The sequence below is a fragment of the Sorex fumeus genome, unplaced genomic scaffold (assembly GCF_029834395.1).
Source record: "Sorex fumeus unplaced genomic scaffold, SorFum_2.1 ptg000037l, whole genome shotgun sequence".
Taxonomy (NCBI): Eukaryota; Metazoa; Chordata; class Mammalia; order Eulipotyphla; family Soricidae; genus Sorex; species Sorex fumeus.
The window spans coordinates 33,187,705-33,200,187 of record NW_026606094.1 but is presented as its reverse complement, the minus strand read 5'-3'; the positions used below and the strand labels follow the sequence as shown (position 1 = coordinate 33,200,187).

Below are 12,483 nucleotides of genomic sequence, written 5' to 3'. Positions count from 1 at the left end.
TTCATCAATTTTCTCTAGTGGGCACCAGTAATGTCTCCATTGTGAGACTTGTTGTTACTGTTTTTGGCATATTGAATATGTCACAGGTAGCTTGTCAGGCTTTGCCTTGCGGGTGGGATTCTCTCGGTAGCTTGCCGGGCTCTCCAAGAGGGGCAGAGGAATCAAACTCAGGTTGGCTTGGTTCAGCTGTGTGCAAGGCAAATGCCCTACTCCCTGTGCTATCGCTCCAGCCAATCATTAGCTAAGAGAAATAAATCAGAAGGAGAAGAATAAATGCCAGATAATCTCACACACAGGTGGCACATAAAGAAACAAAATAAGTGAACAGACAATGTCCACTAAAAAATGTCCTTGGACTCTGACAATAGAACTGAAGTTACCAACCTGAGGCTCAGGTGGAAAGGGATGGGACAGGATAGAACTGACATGAAGACAGAGATGAAGGGCTTTGGGTGCTCTGGTGATAGCAGTAGTGTAATAAATTTGCATGCAAACTGCATTGACATTAATATTAGTGTAAACCCTCCTACCTTAATAATAGTAATAATCACTTTTTGAAAATATCACCTTTAGTGCGATATATTAGCTCTACCAAATTTGTATTAAGGAGACACTGGAAAAACACATATGTTATCTATTGAGATAATTATCTTTATCATGTTCATATTCACAAATAGGCAGACAAGTAAAAAAAGTTCAAATAAAAGAGTAAATTTTAAAAGTTTTTATTGGGAGGACTATGCAGCCTTTCCAAATAGTGCATACTTCTGCCTGATCTCTATGGCGGTGACATGGAAGATAAGACTATGTTCTAGTTCTGCATCATTGAATATGAACATCTGTTTGCTACAGTAGGATCACCACTAACCATTCATTTCTTTATTTTTTTTTCTTTTTGGGTCACACCTGGCAATGCACAGGGGTTACTCCTGGCTCATGCACTCAGGAATTATTTCTGGCGGTGCTCAAGGGACCATATGGGATGCTGGGAATCGAACCCGGGTCAGCCGTGTGTAAGGCAAACACCCTACCCACTGTGCTATCACTCCAGCATTTAACCATTCATTTCTATCTTAGACCATACAAGTTGCTTATCCCACTTCTTCCTTCTATTTCTGGTAAGCAATAATTCATTGTCTTATAGTCTAAACATTTGTTTTGTTTCATTTTGGTTTAACTGTTTATTTATGCCTAAACACTTATTTGAAAATCAAGAGACAGAGAAGAAAGAAAGAAAGAAAGATAGGAAGAAAGAAAGAAAGAAAGAAGGAAGGAAAGAAAGAAAGGAAGAAAGAAATTATTGATGAAATTTATCTTTCTATCTACATTTACAAAAAATATATTATATTTGTACTTAAATAAACCTACATAAATATTAGAGAACACAGAAAACTTGCACTTCTAGATATTATTTGTTCAACCAACTTTTGACTATTTAGGTTTTATCAAACTTATCCTATTATCATTTTTTTAAGAACCCTCAATATGGTTCACTTTATTTCCAATTTCTAGTTCAAAGAGTAGAAATGGCTAAAGAACAAAGTCAAATTATTTGGACTACATTAGATAAATTTGTGAAACTAAAATTTAAAACTCATCTTCCCTGATCTTATTGTTTAATTTTTTTTCTTGCTTTTTGGATCAGACCCGGCAATGTCCAAGAGTTACTACTGGCTCTGCACTCAGGAATTACTCCTGGTGGTGCTAGGGGGACCATATGGAATGCTGGGAATTGAACCCAGGTCGCCTGTGTGCAAGGCAAATGCCCTACCCATTGTGCTATCACTCCAGCCCCCTTGTTTATTTTTAACCAAAGATGTTCCAGGGTCTGTGAATGTGAGCACCCCAAAGGCCCTTGGGTTCTCCTCAGAGTCACCTGGCTCCTTCAGGACCTTCGAGTGCTAATTAGCATTTAGGTGCCTTAAAATAACTAAATAAATGAGATGACCACAGCTTGGTCTTTTACCAAGTTGAAAATAAAATAAAACAAAGAAGTCAAACTCTAGTCCCTAAAGCAAAAACTTTGGGTAAATATAAAGTTGTGGAATAATTTCAAAATATAAGTAAGAGCTGCAGTGGTATATAACATAATTTAATGGAGAAAATCTGTTTTTGTCTCATTTTATGCCATTTTCCCCACATGCTACTTGTCCAGATTTTACAACTTGAAACCACAGATTTAATTGAAAGGCCCAGTGTTGGGCATTATAAATTTCCCCACTGGGGGAAAAGCCATTGATTCATATGCTCTTTCCTTTCAAAGAAACGGATTTCGGCCTGCAAACACTAGATGTGCTCTTGAAGCACATTGGAGCTCTCCACTTGATATGTTCCTCCCATGAGGAGTTGGGCTTGGCCTCCAGGGCTAGTCAGGACTTCCACAGGCTTTCAACTGATGCCTGACTCCAAGCAATGATTTATCCTTCATCTCCACATTCATTTTTGTTGTTCAGCTGTTACTCAGGAGATTTCTGAATCTGAGGCCATAGCAATGCCTGTGAATTATGGCCCACACAGTTAAAAAAGTGAGAATCACTTGTTCTGGATTTTCCAAAACATTGCCATTCTTGAGCTCTGAACGGCTTGTGCAGCTTGTTCAGACCTTGAGCAATATTATCACTGCTACTTTTTTTTTTAGCAGTACTTAGCTGTCTATGTCTGTAGTATTCAATTTGTCAAAACTATTTAACCTTTTAAGGAAGATTTAACTGAATGAAAGGTTCAACTGTTTCCAGTTGTTTTCTTTCCATCTTTAGTGCACTTATACAAAATGGAAGATACTTTTGTTTTCCTTTCCCCTTTATTTCTTTCCCAATATCTTCCTTGTGTTCCATTTTCATCATCTTTTATTTGCTACTTTTGCATAATCTCCCATTTTTAAAAAATAGTAAAAATTAGTTTAGAGACTCTTCAAACAACCGACTGTCCAAGAAAATCCTGTCTATCTTAAAGTTTTTAATTTGAAAAAAAGAAATCACATCCAGGAATTTTTGCTAGTTGAATATAGACATATTATATATTACAAAATATATCACAATCATCCTGTTGTTCGTCGATTGTCTCGAGCAGGCACCAGTAACGTCTCCTTCTACCTAGTTCTGAGATTTTAAAAGAGCCATTTCAATGCTCTTTCAGGATTAGGAGGATGAGAGCCATCATTGTTACTGGTATTTGGCATATTGAGTACGACACGGGAAGTTTGCCAGACTCTGCCATGCGGGCAGGATACTTTTTGTAGCCTGCCAGGTTCTCCAGAGGAAAGATAATAAGATGTCGGCACGCTTCCGGGAGCTGGGTTTTATAGTCTCTGTGTCTTGGCCTTTGATGGGACCAACCTGGCGCTGTCGGCAGCTGGTGGGTGTGACACCTACCTACTGGAAGATGGGGGGTTTGGGTGGAGAAGGCCCAGTCCCAATCCAAGTAGACTTGGAGACCTCAGCCCCGGGACCTACATGCCCGGGTTCCTCTGCCAGTACTTTCATGCATGAGGCCCTTCCGGATGTGTGGAGAGTGGTCCCAGCGTGGCCGTGGCTGGCTCCGGAGGTCCTCAGCTGCTGGCGCTCTGCTCGGGGCGGGGCGGGGGGAGAGAAACTCAACCCTCCCCCCTCCAAGGGGCCCCAGTGAGGACAACCAGGCACCGGGGCAGGATACTGTCACAAAATACATAGTATATTTGAATATATACTCAAGACATGGACTTAACTGTATTTGTTTTTCAATCTATTTTCACTAGAAATATACCTTAGAAGCTATATTCACACATATCTTAGACACAATCATATCTGTATTTACACATACAAAATTCTTTATGTGGGTGGAGGGGTGGCAAGTAAGACAAGTAATCCTTTTGAAAGTTGCTTGATTAAGCCTTTAGTGTTTTATTACAATATTCCAGAACTTTCCTCAAGTGTATATTCTCTCTGGAAAGATGTTGTCTACATATCTATAAGGTGAGAATTTTCTAATTAGTCTTATTACACATGCAATTCTCAATTATTTTTGATTTAACTTCTTCTGGAAGGGTAATTCAAACTGTTATTTCAAAATTCACTGGAATAACACTACAAACCCATTTATGTTTAGTAAACACATTTCCCTTTATTTTTTATCACTGTGAGAATACTTGGATGTACAATTATCAGGTCTTAAGATGTATCCTCCTTTTCCATCTGATACCTCTTGCCTAAACTTTGAATACCAAGTTTTACAAATTGATGTCTCCTCATTCAATTGAATTAACCTGTTTCTCCCTCTCTCTCTTCCATTCTTCCATCTTCTTTTCTTTTTTTTGGTGCTTATCCCTCAATATTTTTTATTAAGAATAATTGATACTATTCATAAATTGTTCCTTTCTCTCTGAAGCACCTTTAACAAATTAACCATTTAGTTTTTGAAGAAACCATATTTTAGGTACAATATTGTGTAAAAACCCTGCTTAATTACTTCAATTACATTCTTACATGTAGGTTTGGATCATTTCTTGCAGTATTTTTTTTTAATTCAGAAGACTGTATATTTTCTTTATAATGCAAAGCTTATTCCTTTCATCTGTCCATTGTTTAAAATTACAATGCTTTGCTGTGTGAAAATGAGACCTAATTGTTTGGTTTCTAAGACACTACCAGAATTTATGTTATTTACAAAAGTAGAACCATGTACGGTGATCTTAAAATTCTCTGGACAAGTTACATAAATTTTAAGATATAGCTGTTCTCCCTTGCACTTTTCTTCAGATTAGAATATAAAATGAAGGTTGGGTACAGTCTAAAATCTGGACCTTCACATTCAGAGCTGTGGATTGCCTTTGCTTACTCACTGGGCACTGATTAGTTTCGGGAGGGACCACCACTTTTGTTTCCTTTCCAATTGATCCTTATTCCATGGGCCAAGGAACAAATCTGGGAATTCTACTAATTATTAGTCATACCTTTGATCATTATATATTCTAGGTAATTATTTGTCATCATTAATGTGAAGCCCTTAGATCCTCTGAGCTATAACCGTGACTCCTCTATTAGATTTTTAAAAATTAGTCATGTTAAGAATTTATAAAAATCTCCTATTTATCCTGTGTATGATGAAATTTTTGTTTATTCTCTAATTATTTACAAATATATATTTTATATGCAGTAATATGGGCTGGGGCCATGCTAATCTTCTCTGTATCGTTCCAATTTTAGTATATGTGCTGCCGAAGCGAGCTGGAGTGATAGCACAGCGGTAGGGCATTCGCCTTACAAGCGGCCAACATGGCCAACCCGAGTTCAATTCCTCCGCCCCTCTCGGAGAGCCAGGCAAGCTACCGAGAGTATTCGATATGCCAAACACAGTAACAACAAAGTCTCCAATGGAGACGTTACTGGGCCCGCTCGAGCAAATCGAGGATCAACGGGAGGGCCTTTACTTTTTTACCTTTTAATATGGGCTGGAGCTATAGCACAGTGGGTAGGGCATTTGCCTTGCATGCAGCCAACATGGCCAACCCGAGTTCGATTCCTCCGCCCCTCTCAGAGAGCCCAGCAAGCTACCCGTGATGTATTCGATATGCCAAATACAGTAACAACAAAGTCTCCAATGGAGACATTACTGGGTCCACTCGAGCAAATCAATGAACAACGGGAGGACAGTGACAGTGATGAAATCAGTTATGTTGTTTATACTACTGCATCACTGTCACTGTTCTCCCATTGTTCATTGATTTTCTCGAGTGGACCCAGTAACGTCTCCATTGGAGACTTTGTTGTTACTGTGTTTGGCACATCGAATACATCACGGGTAGCTTGCCAGGCTTTGCCGTGCAGATGAGATACTCTCGGTAGCTTGCCGGGCTCTCCGAGAGGGGCGGAGGAATCGAACTCGGGTCAGCCATGTTGGCTGCGTGCAAGGCAAACGCCCTATCGCTGTGCTATCACTCCAGTCCATCTGATTTCATATTAACCTTAATTTTAAAATTATTAGTTCTGAAAATCTGGAGCGATGGCACAGTGGGAGGGCATTTGCCTTGCACACGGCTGACCCTGGTTTGATTTCTCCATCCCTCTTGGAGAGCCTGGCAAGCTACCAACAGTATCCTGCCCGTACAGCAGAGCCTCACAAGCTACCTATGGCATATTCAAAATGCCAAGAACAATAACAACAAGTCTCACAATGGAGACATTACTAGTGCCTGCTTGAGCAAATCGATAAAAAATGGGACGACAGTGCTACAGTATTAGTTCTGAAAAATGTAAATTTAGAAAAGTAGCTTAATAATGAACTATATTTATTTTTAATCTTTTATTTTATAATATTTTACAGTGGTTAGAAGATAAAAGGATTGCTCCATGTATTGCTTGGTGTACCAACTGGTGCCAGGGATTGAATCCAGGTTTCTCTCATGTGAAGCCCTTAGATCCTCTGAGCTATAACTGTGACTCCTCTATTAGATTTTTTTAAATTAATAAAAATCATATTGACTATGAATAAAAACAGATTTATTGCTTCCCTTCTTTATTTTACTATCTATGATAAATTCATTATGAGAAAATATTGAGCTGAAGTGGTGATAGTGAGTATCGTTTTCTTGTTTATAAATTTGGAATGTGTAGAACACTTAATATTTTATTTATAATATAAACCTTTATTATGTTTATTATGTTTCTTTTTTGTTGTTTAAAACTACAATTATATATGTAATTTAGAAAATACATAAGTATGTGTGCTTTTTGTAAGTGTATTTCATAGGCTTCAACCCAAACTAAGAAAATATTCTTTAGTGCTTTGCTTCTGGACATTAAAACATTTTCATATAAGTATCTGGATTCACTTAGCAACTATTTGTTTTGAATGTTTGTGATGAAGGTTGCAAGAGATTGACTCACAATTTTCCTATCTTGTGATGTCTTTGTCAGGTCTTGTTATCATGCTTATGTTCATCTTATAACCACAATGGGGTTTTTCTACTTTTTATTATCTTTTTCAAAAGCTTATGTAATATTTTTGTTACTATTTTGTTCATATTCTTTTATTCATCAACTGGTTTCAATTCAATTGTTTGACTGATTTCAGTTCAGTATATTCTGTAAATTATTTAGTCTTAGAGATTTATTCAGACTTGCTTCCAGTGTGACAGTAAATGTTCCATATACATTAGATGCTTTTGGCTTCTTTGTTTGTTTGTTTTGAGGGGCACACCTGGCAAAGTGTCTCTGCACTCTGGAATCACTCCTTGCAGTGTTCAAGGAAACCTTATGGGATACTGGGTACCAAAACTAGGTTGGCATGTGCCCAAGCCATTGTACTATCTCTTCTGTCCTGTTCCATATGATTTTAATACCTTGATTCAACAATTTTACTACATTTATTAGAGGTCTATATGACAAGTGTCACAGGGCTAAGTTTTTTTTTTCAAATTTTTATTTATTTATTTTTTACAGAGGAGTCTCCCAAGTGGTACTCAGGAAGCCAGAGGCCCTGCTAGTGCTTCTTGCCCACCAGGTCAGACTTTCAGATGGATGGCAGGAGAATGTGATGCTGCTCTCAGGTGCTGGATATTAACCGGGTAATCCTAGACATGCTGGGTGCCTCCAGGGTCACCCCCAAAGAGTTCAAGGGCTTCCAAGATGATATCTGAGGCTGTCCAGGGCATCAAGTAGTGTCAGTAACTGAACCATTATACTATCCTTTAATCTTTAGTTTGCTTACAATGCAAAATTATAAATTTTCTGACTTACTAATTTTTCTTTTTAATATTATTATTGAGGTGACATACTTTAAAGAAGTGTCAATGTTGGTGCTTTGGTAGGCAAAGCCACCAAACACTTAGCACCAAAAGTGCTAAAACTTTACTAGTATTAGAAATAGTAATTTAAATCTCTCACAATAATTATTAACTTTTCTACTTGTTTTATATTTACATTGCCTTTTACTGTATACATTTTGTTACTAAGATATTAACAAACATTTAAATTTCATGTAATATTGAATATAATGTTCTTATCACTATTAAATTTTTTATTTTCATTCCTAACACATTTCTTGACACAATCTTTGTTATTGTGGAACTGCTCAAGCTTTCAGGATTGTTTGCATAAAAATTTTTATATATACATTATTTGCATATATAGCTATAAATGTTAGTGCATATATAAATGCATATATACATAGACATATATATTGGTTTTAGGGCTATACCTGGCAATGTTTGGGCTGGAGGATAGCACAGCGGGTAGGGCGTTTGCCTTGCACGCAGCCAACATGGCCGACCAGAGTTCGATTCCTCTGCCCCCTTGGAGAGCCCGGCAAGCTATCGAGAGTATCTTGCCCGCACGGCAAAGCCTGGCAAGCTCCTCGTGACGTATTCAATATGCCAAACACAGTAACAACAAGTCTCACGATGGAGATATGGAGATGTTACTGGGCCTGCTCGAGCAAATCAATGAACAGGACCGTGACCGTGACCTGGCAATGTTCAGAGCCTACTCCTAGCCTTGTGCTTAAGGATCATTCCTACAGGAATTGGAGGAAATATTAGGCACTGGCAATGGAGCCTTGCTTGACCTCTTGCCAGACAAGCAGCTACTCTCTGAACTATATTCCAGTCCAACAATTTTAAAATATTTTTAATACTTAAATGTTTCTGAGTTTTCAGATTTAATGAGTATCTCTGGTAAGGATCTTTTATTTTTGGCTGTTTATGCACCTTGGTAATCTTGCTTTTTTTTGTCTGTTTTAATCCATTTGTGTTTCTTTTTTGTTTGTTTTGTTTTTTGTTTGGGGCCACACCTGGCTTACTCAGGCATAACTCTTGACTACTCCCTTTGGTGTCACTCTTTTCATTTATTCGTAGTGATTTATTAATTTTTACAGATACCACTTGACTCTTTATTTCATTCTGCCATCTTTTTTTTATACAGTTAGTCCTAATTTTGTAATGAATTTAGATTCTCTGTTTCTCTTTTACCCAGTAACTATTTGATATATATTCCCTCAATCTTTGTTTAGCCTTGAAGTACCATAAAGTACAATGAAGTACTACATTGTGTTATATATTGGTAGTTTCATCATTTCAAAGACAGTACAAGAATCTTGTTAATTATATAATCTTAACTTTTCAATTGTTTTTTATATTTTTATAAGATATACTGGTTTCTAGTGATATTGCTTTAAGTAATCAATATTACTTTTACCTGTTTGATTTTCTGTTTCCTCTGAGTTTTTATTTCTTCTCCAATTTTTATCCTCCATCATTATAGAACGTTCCTTTGCCTGACATGACAGTTCCTTTAGAATTCTGCTTAACCAACTTTTCTTTTTTCTTTTTTCAAACTAACTTAACTTTGCTCTTCACTTTTTATAATGAGATAATACAGGGTTTGAGGCCTAAATATTTTATATTTAGGTAAAATTGCAACTTGCCCATTTTAATGTATATCTACTAGAGCTGGAGAGAGAACATAGGGATTAAGGCATGCATGTGATCCTGTTTTGATTCCTGGAACCACATAGTCCTCTGAAGATTACTTGGTCTGACTCTGGAGCTCCCTGAGTACTATCAGTGTGTTCTGGGCAATCCCGAGGAACACCACAGGTCAGACCCCACTTTGAACCTCGAGCCCTCTTGGCCAAAAATCATTGGAAAGGGCCCCTGGTACCCCAAGCAGTGCTTTGTTTCCCCCAAAGAAATAAAGTAGATGTATTACCTATTTTGCAAAGCCCTCCTATTCACCTAAGCATTCCCATATAGCTCCATACAGTTAACTACTAAAAAGAAAAGACATTCTCCTCTGGAAGAAAACAGCATAATTCTATTTTCCAAATGAAGTCAAGAGAGAAAATTTATATTCAGGAATGAACAACAAAATTGTTCTTTATATTATATATGGATATTTCATCATAGTCCTTAGGAACAGTGCTGCATAATATTACTGTGAACAAAAGTCTGATGCTAAAAAATGTATTTTTTACACAGTGCTATGATATTTGTTCAAGAAGTCCAAATAAAAAATGCAGCTTGCTTCATGCATGACACACTTAATTTGAAATATGCTTTGCTTTTATTTACTCCACTCAGTACCCACAAAACTTAGCACTGAGTTTGATTATTTCTAAGTCAGTTCATGAAAGTGTATGGCACAGAAATTCCATCTTGATAACACAAGCATCTGTAGTTTTAGTCTGCAAGTCCAAAGCTGATTATTACCATTGAAGGTCCTACAGTTTCAACTGCCTCAACAGTTCTGAGAAACCAATGTTTAATCACAGCAAGAGCTTCTACTCTTTTCAGGGTCCTGAGAAAGTACTGAGGAATTCTGTACTCCTACTGTCAACTGGCTTTGGCTGGAGGTGCAGAGACCCAAGTGTACCATGTTGCTGAAATCCACAGTCATTTTTATCTATCTTTCTGTTATTTAGAAATAAGGAGTTCCAATCTCTGGTGTAAACATCCTTTGAAATGCTAGTTTATGTCTAAACTAAGAATAACTCACTAGTACCAATAATTCCATGATGATCACAAGAGCATATTTATGGAGGCTATTTAAGAAGGCCTTACCAGAACAGAATACAGGTCCCACTGAAAAAAGAAGGGTGAAATAGTCCCCCCCCCCCGCCCCAATAACAGACTAATGATATCCATGTCAAGTACAGCAGCATTACAAAAATTTCTCATTATTTAAGAAGCTACTGGATTAAAAGTGTTAAGGGTAATGAATTTCTATGATACAGATAACATTGCCTGAATTCTGTGTTTTGAGTTGGTGTATCATTACTGATTTTCTGGACATAAAGGAGGCTCCCAAGTAGTGCTGAGGGAATATACTTGGAGATGCTTGGCCAACCATGCAGACAGTCCAATGAAAAGGTTGCATGCAGCTTGGGTGCTGTGGTGCACAGGACCACCAGGACTACATTCAGTGATGTCTGAGGGACCGTGGGGCTATACTCATCAATGCCCTGGAAATCAAGGTGTCAAAGATCAAGTACAAATGGAGTCAAGCATAGTGGATATCCTAGCCACTATCATATAATTCTTCCTCCTATTTCTCAACCATTTTTGTCTAAACATTACTGAAATGAAATACTAATCAAATTCATAGGTTGATAGATTTGATATTGATGATTTGCTAACATAGGATTTGGTATTCTACATATTGAAATTAATGCTTTTCTCAGAAACACACTGTTTTTTTGATAAAGTATCTTCTACCATTCCAAAAGCTATCCATCTCAGTATTTGATCACTTGATCACTTGACATCCCATTACTCACTACTTGCTCGAGAGGGCACAGTAACGTCTCCATTTGTCCCTGTCACTTGCTAGTGTAGCCCAATGGCATCTGCTCATTCAAGGAACACGAAAAGTCTCAAACTGATCATTCAGGGTCTTGATGAAGAAGTCTGACCATCTCATAGGTGGATGGCCATGTGATCTTTTGATGTTCTGTGGAATCCAGTCGGCAACGGCTCTACTCCAGTGGTCATCTCCAAATCTCATTACGTGTCCAGCCCATCTGATTTTCGACACCTTGGCAAATGAGACAGCGTCCCTGATTCTTGATTGTCACCGGACGTCGGAACTCTGGATTCTTTCTCTCATTTGAGTGAAGAATTATACTCCAAGCATAGCTCTTTGGATTCCTCTTTGGGAAAGACGAATAGCGTTCTCATCCTGTTTTCGTAGGGCCCAGGTCTCTGAGGCGTATGTTAATGCAGGAAGAACAGTGGAATCAAAGAGATGTGCCCAGAACCGAAGGTTCTTTGTCCTCTTAGTTATTTCTTCAACACTCTTGAATCGTTCCAAGCCACTCTCTTCCTTCTGCGCAACTCACGTGCCAGGTCATTCGCCATGTTGACTTGGTCTTGTAGTTGGCGAAGGACAGGTGGGCATTGCAAATGCTTTTCCCAGATTCTGCCACATCTGCCAGCACTGCTGCTCTTCTCTCTTTGAGGTCTTCCTTTATCACTTTTCTGCACTGCTTTGCGAGTTCAGATGTTCGCTTGCGGTTGCCTGAGGCTTGCTTCAAGCCACGTTGGAGAATGAGTTTGAGAGTTTTTGATGACAGGCATCTTTTTGTGGCTCTCTCTCTAGGTGTTCTTTGCACAATCATGGTGTTGCTGAACCAGTCGATTGTATTCCTCGTCAATATTGTCAAAGATGGCATTTTCCCATGTTGCTGCAATAGTGCCAAAGAGCTCCCAGTTGGTGGTCGTTCTCTTTTAAACTTTGTAGCCCTTTCTCCCCGATTTGTGAAGTAGAATTTTGCACAAAGGAGACGGTGGGCCGATCCTGTTTGGAATTTTGGGACAACAGCGACATTGGTCAGGCAAAACCATAGATTGAATATGATGTGGTCAGTTTCGTTGTGGAACCATCCATTGGGAGACTCCCATGTCCAACGGTTAGATTCGGCCTTCTGGAACTGTGATTTACCATGGATTGTCTTGGTCTACATGATGAACTCAGACAGTCTCTCACCCTGTTCATTCCATTATAGGCCATTGGT

At 38.3% G+C, this 12,483-nt stretch overlaps 1 pseudogene; it reads right to left on the bottom strand.

The window, feature by feature from the left end:
• Positions 1-5,107: 5,107 nt before the first annotated feature.
• Positions 5,108-5,202, bottom strand: LOC130027858 (uncharacterized; annotated as a pseudogene).
• Positions 5,203-12,483: the final 7,281 nt, after the last annotated feature.